Here is a 15529-nt window from a genome sequence, read left to right as displayed (position 1 = left end):
TGAATCACAAACACATCCATGAAATAAAGGGGATAATACAGGTGTCCTTGTCCTGTAATTGTCCTTGGGCCCTCCCACCCACCCTTATGGTGTATATGAAAAAGGACATGCATAGTTTAACAAGCCAAGCAACTCAGCAACAGGGACTTCCACTTTTGTGGCTAAAGTGCTTGGTTTGTTTAGGCCCCCACAAAACAGGCTAAAAATGGGCTTAAGGTAGTTAATAGTTTTGTAAATCATCTCTACAGTTGTCATTATCATTCTCATCCTCACCCTCATCAATGTTGTTAATATCATCAACACACAATATTAGCTCATGTCCAATGTAATCCACCATTGCATTGTGTCAGTAGTATGTTGTAATTTGTGGTAAGGTTCTTCCTTATAGAATTTGTAATAAATTTTTATGAACATCAGTTTTTCCATATTTTAGGAAGTAGCCTCCTATGTCGATCCTTCACAAGGTTCCTAGCTGTGCTAAACACTCTTTCCAAGTAAACACTGCAGGCTGGGCAGCTTAAATGAAGCAAAGCTGACTCATCATCATGTCACCAGTGGGTCTCTTGGAAAATGTCAGTTTATTCCTGGCAGCAGCATTTGCATGAGAAACTGAAGCAGGAGATGCTGGACTGCTTGTTATTATTTTTACAGGATTTTTGAGATTCCCCAAATAATTAGCATATACTCACTGCAATTGATGTAACAGGGAGGAGGTTCCTAGATGGTTAATGTCCCTACCTCTACTTACTTTGGCCTCATAAATGGTATAGATGGTTTGATGAATGTTGGCAGGATTTGGGTAAAATAATTCCACACAAAAAAGAGGTGGCTTTTTTGGTCTGATTGCCAGGTATGAAAATGCTCCTTTCCTTATCATGAACAAGAACTGCTGCCAATAGTGTCTGACTTACTTTGACACAACATTCTTCTCCTGAATTTTATGAGCTTCTTCTTGTCCAACACATTCATCAACATTCTCAGCAGCATCAGATATACAAATATCCTCCTCATCCTGTTGCACTTCCACAGTAGCATCCTCAATTTCTATGTCACAATCTTTACCTTTACTGCTACTCATCCTCACATTTGCAGAGGGTGCAGAAGTGGTGGCAGGAACTACCACTTACAGTGTCCCAATATTTTTCATGAATAAGAAAAGAATAACACACTGTGCAACCACTTACAGTGTCACAAGATTTTTTATGAGTAAAACACTGCGCTACCACTTAGTGTCAAAAGATTTTTTATGAGTAAAACACTGCGCTACCACTTACAGTGTCACAATCTTTTTTATGAATAAGAATAACACACTGCGCTACTACTTATAGTGACACAATACGTACATGATAAACTGCGGTGTGGCCAGCAGGGTCTCCGAACAATAATAGTGTAGCTAGCACGCGCGAAATAAACTTTAAAAAAATATATTTATTTTTTTATTTTTTGTGGAATGATAATTTTATTTAACTTTATTTTTTTTATACTTGGGAATAGCACCCCTGGATAAGGTAGCAGCCCCTAGATGAACACCACAACACCCCCTTATGGACAACAAAACACCCCTGCTGAATGCGGATGGACCATCTGCAGAGTCACATATCCATGGATGATAAAGTGCGGTCTGGCCAGCAGTGTCACTGAACAATATTTTTTTTTACACTGGGGAAGAGCACCCCTGGATGAAGCAGTTACCTCTTGATAAACATAGCACCCCTTTACGGAAAACAAAGCACCCCTGTGGAGTGCGGACGGACCACCTGCAGAGTCACAAATACGTGGATGATAAACTGCAGTCTGGCCAGCAGTGACACCAAACAATAATAGCGTAGCTAGCACACACACAAATTTTTTTTAAAAAATAAAAAAAAATTTGTGGAATGATAATAATTAATTTTAACTTATATTTTTTTTACACTGGGGAAGAGCACCGCCGGATTGACAGAGCACACCTTTATGAACTGCAGCCCTATCCCCTTGATTGAGAGGACAACAGTGACACAGCAGCACCCCCCACTTTATGCACTGCAGCCCAAGCCCGACAACACTACACCCTTGAACAACAGAGAAGAACAGAGCATGTCTATTCTGTACACTCTCGACAGCCGGAGTGAAAATGGTGCCGATCACTGGGACCTTTATAGAATCCAAAGCCCATGAGAATCCGTCAGCGGGATGATGACGTTTTGCCTCTTTTTGGATTTCGAGTTAGGTGGGAAAACCAGAGCCGTACTCGAATCCTACTCGGATCCCCTATGTTCGGATGGGTCCTGTTCTCGGAGCACTGGACCAGCTCATCTCTAGTAATTTTAACGCAATTTTCTCTAACAATCTCAAAAATAGGTTACATAATGTGGAGCATGTATGTTGAGGTCTTATAATTATGGGAAAGAGGTTTTTGAACTTGCTGATGGGAGTCACAAATTTTTTTTCCCAACATTTTATATATTTGTTTGTAAAACAGTGGTTTCCAAACTTGGTCCTCAAGGCATCCTAACAGTCCAGGTTTTTAGGATATCCATGCTTAAGTACAGGTGACTTAGGGCCTGATTCAGCAAGGTTCGCAAATTTCTGAGTAAGGAGAGTTTGTGCAAGTGTGCATGGGCTGTGATGGTACTCGATTGTATCGATGGTTTTGCAGTCTTGCTAAACATTACGGATGTGTGCTAAGTTAAGTGAGCGTCCTTATGTACTGCTGCATCAGGATAGCGATCGCAATGGATTATCCAGAGCCATAACTAGGGTTGTGCGACATGTTCCATGGCCCAGGGCACCGCAGGGCAGGGGGCGCTGTTCAGGCATCGACGATCTACTGTACACTGCCGGCTCTAGGCTTGTGCATGGCTGTACTGATTGGCAAATTCTGCTACAGGTGCAGCTTCCCCAGCGTTTTCCTACATATAGAGCTGGTGGGTTATACTGCATAATTATTGTGTATAATCACTGCAGCCATTGAATTCACACTGTATTTGGCAGTGACACCTGAGTAACAGTGGTACAGTGGGATCGGTACCCCTTCATCATCATACGGGACAAATCAGATTTGTCATGGCCCATACCCATGAGGCCACACACCTTTTTTGGGTGCTCATCTTATGTACTTATTTGAAAAATAAGGGGGGGGGGGGGCTCCAATGCTCTTTCTGGCCAAGGGCACCAAAATGTCTAGTTATGGCTCTGGGATTAGCATACTATCGCAGATGATCACAATTGCATATGCAGTTGCGATCTGTAGTGATTCAGGCCTATTACCTCAATTTGGTTATACCATTCATGCACAAGCGTGGATATCCTTAACCATTTTACTGGCTAATATTTTTACTAAACAATGCTCAAAAATTAATTTTTTTTTTACAATTGAATTAGGTCGATAACACCTATTTAAAATGTATTCATACTAACATAAATTGACATAATATATTAGTATTAGGGATGTTAGGGACCCTTCTTATGGGGTTTACCTTGACAAACAATTTTTTTTACAAACTAATACTAAGAACCTTACTTATACTCCATTTTAATTGTAGAGTTTATCGGATTTATTTTGACTATCATTATTCTTAGCACTCAGAGGACCTCATTCAGAGTCTCGCAAGTGCTGTGTGCTCACAAGCAGCCCGATGGTTTGCAAACTCGTATGCGCACGGTTCGTTCTGCGCGTGCGCGAACTACTCTGTGCGAGCTCAGCCCGCTCGCTCATCCAGCAAAGTCAGCCCAGTGAAATGAGTGACAGGAGAGGCCGTTTGTGAGTGGTAACAGGGGCAGGACACTAATAACGGGGGCGTGGAGGTGCGAACGCAGGCGTGCCTGAATGTTTAAACGCCGTTTTTAAGGCATGCATAATTAACAGGCAGCATCATAGTACACGTCACATGCTTGTTTTTTACACTGAAGTCCTCGCAGTGCTTGCGGCAGGGTAAGGCAACCACAAGCGCTGCGATCACTACCGATGGTGCTCGATGTACCAATGTTTTAATACACTTCCTGGAGATGACGTGCACAAGTGGGCGCCTCAACATAGGCTAATGGCTGTCAGCATACACAGAGCGATCACTCGCACAGCCAAAGTGGGTGTGCTTATGCCTTGGCGAGCGATCGCTTCCCATGGCATCACTTTGAAAAATTTGCATACGCTGGATGCTAGCGAGCGGCAACTTGCGAGAGACTCTGAATGAGGTCCAGAGTGTGCACCTGTGTTCCTTTTTCTCCTGCGTTGTACTACAAGTCTCAGCATGGTAGCACCTCTTATTATGATTAAAATGTGGGTGTGCAGTCCAAGCTCCCTCTCTCTTTCCACTATATTTGTGTATTTTATACACTTAAAGGCTGAGACTTATTTTTCTTGTTATTTGCACCCCACCCATCTGCCCTTAGTTGCTTTTAATCATCTGCACAGGTTCCTTACATTACTGTCTTCATATTAGAATGGGCACTATGAGAGGTAAGTACTGGATAATTTGACATAATGGGCAAAATTTACTAAGTTGCGGGTTCTAAACCTCGGCTGTTTGGCCCCAAAAACCATATGGTACAAACATCCAGATGGCCTCTTGCAACAAACAAGGTAATGTATTAATCATAAACGTGAACAACAAGCAAAAAACCCCAATGAAAAAGAAAACCAAAAATGGGTGGTGTGTGCATGGACATCGGAACACGTGGGGGGGGCAAGGGGGCGACTCGCCCCGCAAACATTTGAAAGGCATGGCGGCCGTGGAGCCTCAGGGGTTGTGCTTTATAGCAATAGGCTGCAGGGCCTCTGCCCCACACGAGGGAGGAGGTGTAATTTGTGGTCTTTAAGTTAAAACACCGCACATTACACCTCCTCCTCCTTTTGGTGTAGGGGCTGTGCAGCCTATTGCTATAAAGCACAGCCCCTGACCGTCAGTGGCTGCCGCTACATTCCCTTCATTAGAATGAGTTTATGTTGCCCCTGGATGTGTGTGTGTTTGTGTGTTTAACTTGGCCTTAGGTAAAAACCTGAAAAAACCTGCCAGTAGCATATTAGTCAATTAGTCTCCATGGTTCCTGGTCAAAAACATGTCAAATCCCTTGAGGCACCCACTGCTAAGTTAAATTTTGAAGTAATGAAAAATATCCAATGAAAAAAATTGCCAAAAACATCAATAAAACAACAACAAATAAATCCCAGATGCTGAAAGACCAACAGACGCAGCATGTGTAGTAGCCCCAATCTGAAAAGAGTGGGTATCAAAATCTGCGAGTGGTAAATTAAGTGAATGAATGCACCACTGAAAAACACTTCTAAATTGTTACACCATCAATGGAGAACCATCAAAGTGCACCAACCAAACACCTCCCACTGGGGGCCTGTACAACAAGTACACCTGTATGTGCACCACAGGGCAAATACACAAGTCAGGACACCAATGACCATGGTCCATCTTTGAGAGGAGTATCAGACACAAAACCAAAGTGGAAACCAAAACATGGGATTGAAACAAGAAGTTTACCTTGGAAACAGCAGTCAGCTCACTAATGCAAAAAACTTCTTGAACGGCCACTGTAAAAGTGAGCTAGAATAACAGAACCTTAAATGGAAAGGAACAAACCAGGGAAACCGCGGACATAAGATGTAACAACAATTGAACCATAACAGGGCGCTTGTGATCATCGGGGACAGGGGCCAAACAGGCCCAGCCTTTAACAGCATTTGGAATGAAAAAAATTTTTTAGTAAAATCCTGACGATCAATCAATCGCAAAAAAAGAGACACCGGCGAACTTTTGCTCAACCACAGCTATGGACTTACCAGAGGAATAAAGGCCTCAAATAAATGGACCGATACCTCTACACGCAGTGAAAAAGATTGATGCGCTAATCAATCTTTTTCAGCGATATAAAATGCCAACAATGAAAATGGCAAACCTCATGGATCAAAGCCGCTGATAGCGCAAGGGCCTTAAACCTATGCCATTGGCATAGAGAGAGAGCATCGGGATTAGAGTTGTCTACATCAGGTACATGGCACGCCACAAAACAAACCTTAAGGGTCAAGCACTGCAATACCAGCTGTTCAAAAGGACAGAGAATCAGAAACTAAAAGGATTGCTTACAGTTAATGGTGTGAACTTCTCCTAAATGATCACATCAAAAGACGACATGGTGATCACATAAGTTCAACAAAAAAGAAAGCGCTGTCCCAGAATAGCAATTTTAAATTTATTAAAAATAGTATTTAATCAATAATCAATTCAATAAGTGTCAATAAAAAGAATATTGTTTCAACATAATAAAAATATATATAAATATACATAAAAAACATCAAAACATATTAGCATAAGACGTCTGTAGTTATCAGCATTTAAGTCATATAGCATAGACTTATAACCAAAGTGCACAATGGAGATATTAAATGTTAACCTTCCTAATTACTGCACATTGACCACACATGAAGTCTCTCAGGGAAGGGTCATATATTAATCTCCCACTCTAGTCAGGTGGTCATTGGTTAGTATAGTATCCGCTTTCCTGGATGTTTATAAAGAATATCAAAAATAAAAGAACAAGTCTGTTGGTATGCTGATCCAGTTGTTAGTAAAACACTCTTCTCCAGTAAAGTTAGTCATACAGACATTCATTAGAAAAAAGCAGCTAGTTATAATGAGGCTAATACCTGCAATCAAAAAAACATGGGCCGTGCACGGCTGTTTGTAAATAAGGTACTTAACTTTGCAGGTCACTTATGATATAAGACATTCCGTGAATGCTGTAGAAGGCAAAGCATACAGGAGCGGATAGTATTGCTTCCTCGTCCCCCATCTGTAACAGATAGCTGGTACTGATTGTACTATCATTAGCCGGAGTCTGCTAGCTTAAGCAGTGTAACCGCGGACCTCCAATTGATACTGCCGCTCCAATTAACAGAGGCAAGGCAGTGTGTGATGTAAAACTCCCAGGTCATAGCGGGAATGCTGGATAGAGTGTTCCTTAGTTAAGACGTCACTTGCAATGGGAAGAGCTTAACACATTTTTCAGCAAAGAATAGGTTCTGTTTCATCAGAAGTCAGTGATCAGTTGATCACATAAATGCTCGCCCCATAACTCCAATACCATGATAACATGAAAGAGCTCCAACAGCAAAAGGTTCCTCCAGTGATCCAATCAGCAGGCCAGTGAGAGGGAGACCAGGAACCCTCAAAATGAGCACTAAAACCTGTGGAATCCACCTCACCGGTAAAAAGTTTCACACCATTAAACTCCAACAGAAAGGCAACCCAAACTCTGTTGCAGTTGAGAGCCTTAAAAAATGGATGTACCTTGCGGACACCCGAAAATTGTGCCCTTGGTTTTATTTTCAGACCTCAAATTCAACAAAAAGAACATGCAAAAAATATGAGCAGGTGTCACCACCGTTTAAATTTCAGATTACCAGACAGGGGGCATGACCAGGACAGTGACAAAATCAGCTGTAAGGGCTACATCCATTTTATTTGTTAGATTTCAGGCCATTATGTATTCACTCTAATGCACCTATATATACACCTCCGAGCCTTATAATGGGAATAAGTTAGTGAAGTACACTATTGTCGTTGCTGATGTGATTTTGTACGCAGAGGTCATGTGAAAATATACTGATTTTGCAGATGCCTGCATTTGTATTGAGACACCAACAGGCACCATTGTAAATCCAAACAAGTCTGTATTAATATGCAGCTGCATAGGCAGATCATTTGATAATCTGCTGCCTGAGTGACTCTATGGTTGCGCAGAATGGTCGTCTGAAGCGAGATGCCAGAGCCATGTTTTGTGTGTACAAGATCACAGACACAGGCAGCGATACATCCCAAAAATGAACATGGTGCACCTGCAACGGCGAAAACATCGGCATAGCATACTTCTCTGAATCAGGTCCTATGCACTTTTATGCAAACCCAGAACACCATAATTCTCATATATATGCCTGAAAGCCCCATCATCCATCTGGGATGAGAGATGCATCCAAACTGCTGACAGCTCTGCTGATTTCTGTATTGTCCAGAGGAATCCCGGACAGGTAGTATAGAAACATAGAAACAAAGAATTTGACGGCAGATAAGAACCACTTGGCCCATCTAGTCTGCCCCTTTTCATGTATTCCTTTAGGCAACTTCAACCCTATTTGCTCCTTACGTCTCTCTTAAGGATATTCTTATGCCTATCCCAAGCGTATTTAAATTGTTCCACCGTTTTAGCTTCAACCACCTCTGATGGGAGGCTATTCCACTTATCCACTACCCTTTCTTTGAAGTAATTGTTCCTCAAATTTCCTCTGCGTCTACCTCACTCCAGTTTAGGTGCATGTTCTCGTGTTATTGTACATCTCTTCCTTTGAAGAATGCTTCCCTCCTGTCCCTTGTTAAAACCCTTTCTATCATGTCCCCCCTTTCCCTTCTCCGTTCCAAACTATACATATTAAGATCTTTTAGTCTTTCTGGGTAAGTTCTATGCTGTAGGCCATGCACCATTTTAGTTACCCTTCTTTGTACAGTCTCTAATGTGTCTATATCTGAAGATATGGCCTCCAGAACTGAATACAGTATTCTAGATGATGCCGTACCAATGATCTATACAGTGGCATTATCACTTCTTTATTCCTGATACTGATTCCTCTCCCTATGCAACCAAGCATCTGACTTGCCTTCCTCAATGCTTTGGTGCATTGCTTGCTTGCCTTTAAGTCATTTGAAATGGTGACTCCTACCCTAACAAAAGCAAAGAGCTTGCATAACCAATTGTATCTCAGGCTCTCAACTATACAACATCTAAAGTCGCTCTCCCTGTGCTATTTACCATATATTACATCCTAGTTGTGTCTTAAATCAGCACAATTCCTAAAAAATATTTAAAAATGTGTCAAATATTTGTATTTCATACAATTTAGCCACCTCTGTATGTATGTTGACAAGTTGGGCACTGATTACACAAATATAACCCCTATCCTATGTATAGCTATTTACAAGAGTGTATCTAGCACCAGTGGGTAGTAGTCATAGTTGGCTTGCTTGAATACAGGCATCAGCATTGGAAAATACTGAAATGTTTATAGGATGAGGCAAAATCAAATTTTGGTCCTCTCGCATGAAGGTACCTGCATCTGCTGTATTTGTTCTGTATGTCTGGAGTTTCTACACTTTTAAATGGCACAGACAGGCTCCACTATCGCAAGGGAAGTATTGCTCCCTGCATTAGAATACATTACCTTTTACACAGAGAGAACCATAGTAATTCTCTCAAAGTCCAATTATTTCAATTGCATTGATAGCTGACTAAAATGTGTTATTTTGTAAATTATATTTGGAAACTAGTGTCACGATACGGTGCGTCAGGATGCCGGGGTCGCGGCTCTTACCTCGCCAGGCCGTGGTCCCTCCGGCAGTGGAGCTGGGTCCTGGAGAGTGGCGCTGGTCACAGGGGGTCTCCACAGTGAAAGGGGGCCCTTCTGGAGAGAGATGTGAGCAGGTCAGCGCTTCCGCACTGGAGACTGCTGGGTGCGGCCATTTTGGATTCTGGTCAGGTGGTGGGCTGTAACCAATCAGCTCACAGCTTGTCCAGGGAATGCTTGTAGTCTATCAGACTTTACCACTGAGTACTACAGGGCTGTCAAGAGGTCCTTTGGTTGCCAGTGCAACGTCTATCACAGCTTATGCTGTGAGCTAGTTCCTGGGGAGAAGCTTGTCATGTATCCTGTCTTCCTCAAATAAAACCTGTCAATAAACTCCATATTGCAACAACTTCACAAATACCCCCACAGTATCTCTCTTCAGCTATGTTTTTTGTAAAGCGGGTGCCAATACTCTACCCCCGCATCGGGAGTGGGACTGTCCCATCGATTTGGTTCCTGGCAAAGATCCTCCATGTGGTCAAACTTACCCACTGCCCTTGCCTGAGACAGAGGCCTTGTCAGCATACTGTACATTCAAGAGAATCTTCAAAAAGGTTTCATCCGACCTTCCTCGTCGCTGGCCGGTGCAGGGTTCTTCTTCGTATCCAAAAAAGATTGAGGTTTACGTCCATGCATCAATTACCGAGGCCTAAACGATATAACTATCAATAACCACGATATTCACCTAATTAGATTAAGATGGGCCTATAATCTCATCAGAATTCGGGCCGGGGACGAATGGAAGACTGCATTTAATACCCGAGATAGTCATTTCGAATATTTGGTAATGCCCTTCGGTCTCTGCAACGCCCCTGCTGTCTTCCAGAATTTCGTGAATGAAATCTTTCGGGACTTGCTGTATGTCTCAGTAGTAGTGTATTTGGACGACATCCTGATATTCTCCTCCTGTATTAATGAACACCGTGTTCAAGTCAAAGAAGTACTGACTCGTCTTCGTAAGAGTCATCTGTACTGTAAAGCAGAGAAATGCTTGTTTGAGCTGCAGACCATTCCATTCCTTGGCTACATTCTCTCGGGTTCCGGCCTTGAGATGGATCCTAAGAAAGTACAAGCTATATTAGATTGGTCTCGTCCCAACTCGCTGAAGGCTGTACAAAGGTTCCTAGGGTTCACAAACTATTACAGAAAATTCATCAAGGGCTTCTCCACCCTCACAGCACCCATTTCCTCACTAACCCGCAAAGGGGTAAACCCATCTCGTTGGCCTCCTGAGGCTGAAACCGCTTTTCAAATTCTGAAACAAGCTTTTATTTCCGTTCCAGTACTGAGACAACCAGACGTTATCAGTCCATTCTTCCGAAGCTGTGGGCGCAGTACTCTCTCAGAAATTCGAAGATATTAAATTCCATCCCTGTGGATTCTTCTCGAAGAAATTTTCTCTGGCCGAGAGAAATTACCCCATTGGAGAGCAAGACTTGTTGGCAATAAAATTGGCCTTTGAGGAATGGTGATATCTCCTCAAAGGAGCTACGTTTCCCATCACCGTCTATACAGATCATCGAAACCTCCTGTATTTAAAGAATATTCAGTGCCTCAGCCCTCGTCTGGCTCGTTGGGCAATTTTCTTTTCTCGCTTCAATTTCATTTTGACTTATCGTTCTGGTTCACTCAACCAAAAAGCAGATGCTCTCTCCCATTCTTTCTCCTCTGAAACATCCACTGAACATAATAAGGAGACTTCAGTTCTAGAATCTAGAGTATTTGCCAGTACCCGCATTCAACCCCTTCCTGGGAAAACCTTTGTGACCCCGGATCTACGCAAACAACTAATGAATTGGGCTCATATTTCACACTTTTCTGGACATACTGGCATCCGGAAGACCGTGGAGTTCATACAATGGTCGTATTGGTGGCCTGCCATGAGGTCCGAAATAATGGAGTATGTCTCCTCATGCCCACAGTGTGCTCAACATAAAATATCCTGACAGGCTCCAGCTGGTACTCTACTGCTGCTCTCTGTACCGCTCCGCCCCTGAACACACTTATCCATGGACTTTGTAACTGATTTACCTATCTCCAATGGCTTCACCACCATCTGGGTAGTGGTGGATCGGTTCTCGAAAATGGTACACTATATTCCTCTGAAGAAACTGCCCTCTGCTCCAGAGTTGGCCCAGTTATTTGTCAACAATATCTTCCATCTACATGGACTTCCGACCGAGATTATCTCTGATCGTGGGGGACAGTTTGTAGCAAAATTCTGGAGATCCCTCTGTTCCGTCTTTCAAGTTAAATTAAAATTCTCCACGGCCTATCACCCCCAATCCAATGGGTCCACAGAGAGGGTCAATCAGGGACCTGGAGACTTTCCTACGGATCCATATGTCTTCATCCCAAGACAACTGGGCGGACACTCTACCCTGGGCAGAGTTTGCTCTCAATAGCTTGTATTATTCATCTACAGGTCATACCCCATTCTTCACAGTTTTTGGCCTGCATCCCAGAGTACCAGAGTTCAAAGAACTGCCAGTTTTTGATGTACCAGCAGTGCCCACTACACTACAGAACTTTTCACAAATATGGTCCCAAGTTCATTCTGCTCTGCGGAAGACTTCAGACCGTTACAAGCTTGGAGCTGATAGGAAGAGAAGAGTGGTGCCCAATCTAAAAGAGGGTGATCTTGTCTGGCTTTCTACTCATAATCTTCGCCTCAAGGTTCCGTCCATGAAGTTTGCCCTCCCCGCTTCATCGGTCCATTTCCTGTCACTCAAGTGATTAATCCGGTGGCCTACAAACTAAAGCTTCCACCCTACCTCAGAGTACCAAACTCTTTCCATATATCCTTGTTAAAACCTCTTGTCCTAAATTGCTTCCGGAGAGTTCTACCATGCTCTCCTAAGGTTCTTACTGAGAGAGGTGTGGAATTTGAGGTGAAACAGATCTTGGACTCTCATTTTCGTTATGGTCAAATTCAGTACTTGTTGGATTGGAGAGGTTATGGGCCTGAGGAACGATGCTGGATAAAAGCAGAGGACGTCCATGCCCCTCAATTGGTGCGGCAGTTTCATACGAAGAATCCTGAGAAGCCCAGGAAGTGTCCAGAGGCCACTCAAAAAGGGGGGGTACTGTCACGATCCGGTGCGTCAGGCTGCTGGGGTCACGGCTCTTACCTCGCCAGGCGCTCTCTGGCATGGTCCCTCTGGCGGTGGAGCTGGGTCCTGGAGAGTGGCGCTGGTCACAGTGAAAGGGGGCCCATCTGGAGAGAGATGTGAGTGGGTCAGCGCTTCTGCACTGGAGACTGCTGGGCGCGGCCATTTTTGATTCTGGTCAGGTGGTGGGCTGTAGCCAATCAGCTCACAGCTTGTCTAGGGAATGCTTGTAGCCTATCAGACGTTACCATTGAGTACTAAAGGGCTGGCAAGAGGTCCTTTGGTTGCCAGTGCAACGTCTAGCACAGCTTATACTGTGAGCTAGTTCCTGTGCTCCCTTGCTCCTCTGTGCTGCAGTTCCTGAGTGTCTCACTGTACCTGCTCATAGTTCTGTATCACTCCAGTCCTGCGTACCAGCTTACTATTTGTACCCACTACCTGCTGCAGACCGACCGTTCCCGAGTACAGACCACCTCCCTTCAGTTAAACCACCCTCCGTGCACCCAGTCACCTCATGAGTCATACTCCATTAAGACCGCCTGCCTTTCAGTTCCAGCAAACAAACCTCCACTCCGCATCTGACTCCACTCCGGGTCCAAGCCCACACCAAGCCGTGACAACTAGCAGCATTAATTTCAGAAAGAAATGTGGGGCAATGCAGAGTTGAGTATACATCTGCATCTCAGTATTACGTATGTGTTCTAGGCAGGGACATTTCTAGAGAGGAAGGGGCCCATGTGCAGTCTCCGACATGGGCCCCCTCCTCTCCACCCGGCGGCCGGCAGCACACTGAGCTGTGCATGGCCAGCGCCGGAGTTATAGACTCTGGGCACTAGAGTGTGCCCAGAGTCTATAGTGTATGCACAGGTAATAGGGAAAATGGCCGCCCCCTCCGCGCCCAAGCATGTATATAATATTAGTAGAACCTGTTTGGTTACAATAGGTATCAGCAGAATGTGAGATGACCTTAACGAGGCTGGATGGTTTATTTGGTAACAGATGGTATACACAGGGTTAATAGCAGTGGTATAAATAACATAGCAATAAGCACAGGGTTAACAGCGATAACAGTAATGACTGTGGCAGTGGTAAATCAGGTTTTACTAACAGGAGCTGCAGCTCTGTGCAGTACTGCAGCCCTCCATACAATGGTGCAAATGAAGGGCCTGATTCAGAGCCGGTCGCTATTTGCGGTCGTTCGTTCAAAAAAAAAAGGGGTGGCTATTCAAATGAACTGTTCGCTCTTTGCGGTCTGTTCACGCCTCTAGGTCTGAACGAGCGAACAAAACTTGCATCCTACGTCATGTCCGCTATTTATTAGATTAATCGAGTACATCGAACAGGGTATGAACTGCTCGCTATTCTTGTGGTTGGTTTTTGCTACCACAATTTTGCGAGCAGTTCTGGCTATAAGATAACCCAGTGACGTGCTCAATGACGCTGCTGTTTTAAGTATGCACACCCATAAAACGCCCGTTTTGACCTTTGAGCACGCCTGCGATCGGATCTCCACTCCCCGTTTTCAAGCACCTTCCCCTGTTACCACCCACATACGCCTCTTTCTGTCACTCAAATTATTATTATTCGCTATTTTGCGAGCACATGAATTTCAACCGCACTGACTGGTTCGCGCATGCGTATAACGATCCGTACGCATGCGCAGTTGGGCAAACATCGCTCGGAGCGAACGAGCGGCCGCTTACGAGCGGCTCTGAATCAGGCCCGAAGTTTGTGCATGCGCACAAGCCCAGCAGTGACATCATCCTGCTCACCCGTCACATCACTGGAGGGGACAGCACAGGAGTGCATCCCCTTTAAACCGCCTCACTAAGGATTACATAAAACATACAGTATTATACGTTACATGAGTATTTGTCAGCAGTGTCCACCTGCAACCAAATACATTTGGGTTATGCAACAAATGATGAACAATGAAACTTATCAACACTTCAAATACAGTATATTCCAGTCCACACTTTTTTAGGTACACATTTAACAATTGGGTCATCAGCTGCATTATCTTCACTTGCTACAAAGGCTACACTGACAGACCTTTTCTCAGCTAATTCACTAGAGATGTGCGCCGACCCTCGTGTTTTGGTTTTGGATCTGAATCTGGTTTTGGATTTTTTTCCTTGGTGTTTTGTTTTCATGTTTTGGTTTTGGATCTGGATTTTTTTCTTAAAACCTTAAAAACAGCTAAAATCACATAAAATGGGCCTTTTTTTGTTCCTACAGTATAATTTACCTCAATAACATTTATTTCCAGTAATTTCCAATCAATTTTGACCATCTCACAATATTATTTGCTTAATCTAGTTAAGGCCAAAAGGTTGCATCCAGCTAGCTGGCTGGCTAAGCTAAGTGACACAGTGGGCGGCACTAACATGTGTCAGTTCAGCTTCTAATTTCCAACATGGATACAGTGTGTTATACAGTGTGGGTTGGATACACTAATAGTGCACTTACTGTGACAGCAGTGTCGGCAGAGTGGAGTAGCTGACGGTGTCCTCAGTACATGGAATGGCAGTGCTGCGGTGCTGGCAGTGTCCTCAGTGAAGGGTACCGGTGATGTCAGCAGTGCGGGGGTGCCAGTGGTGTCTTCAGTGCAGGTTTGCTGGCTATGTCGGCAGTGCGGGGTGCCAGCGATGTCTTTAATGCAGGTTTGCTGGCTGTGTCGGCAGTGTGGGGGTGCCAGCGGTGTCTTTAGTGCAGGTCTGCTGGCTGTGTCGGCAGTGCGGGGATGCCAGTGGTGTCTTTAGTGCAGGTTTGCTGGCAGTGCAGGGGTTCAGCGGTGTCTTAGTGCAGGTTTGCTGGCTGTGTTGGCAGTGTGGGGGTGTCAGCGGTGCCATGTCACAGGCTGTGTTTGAAAAATGGCAGTTAGGAGCTGATTGGCTGGTACCTTATCACCATTCACTTTATCTCCTAACACAGCTTAGTAAATAGACCCCTAAGTCAATATTGCAAAATAGCATGATTGTTATACATGCATACTTTATAAGTTTCACATGATTGACAATAATACAGTCATATATTT

This window comes from Taudactylus pleione, unplaced genomic scaffold, assembly GCF_031769625.1.
Source record: "Taudactylus pleione unplaced genomic scaffold, aTauple2 ptg000055l, whole genome shotgun sequence".
In the NCBI taxonomy this organism is placed as follows: Eukaryota; Metazoa; Chordata; class Amphibia; order Anura; family Myobatrachidae; genus Taudactylus; species Taudactylus pleione.
This window is presented reverse-complemented; position numbering follows the sequence as displayed.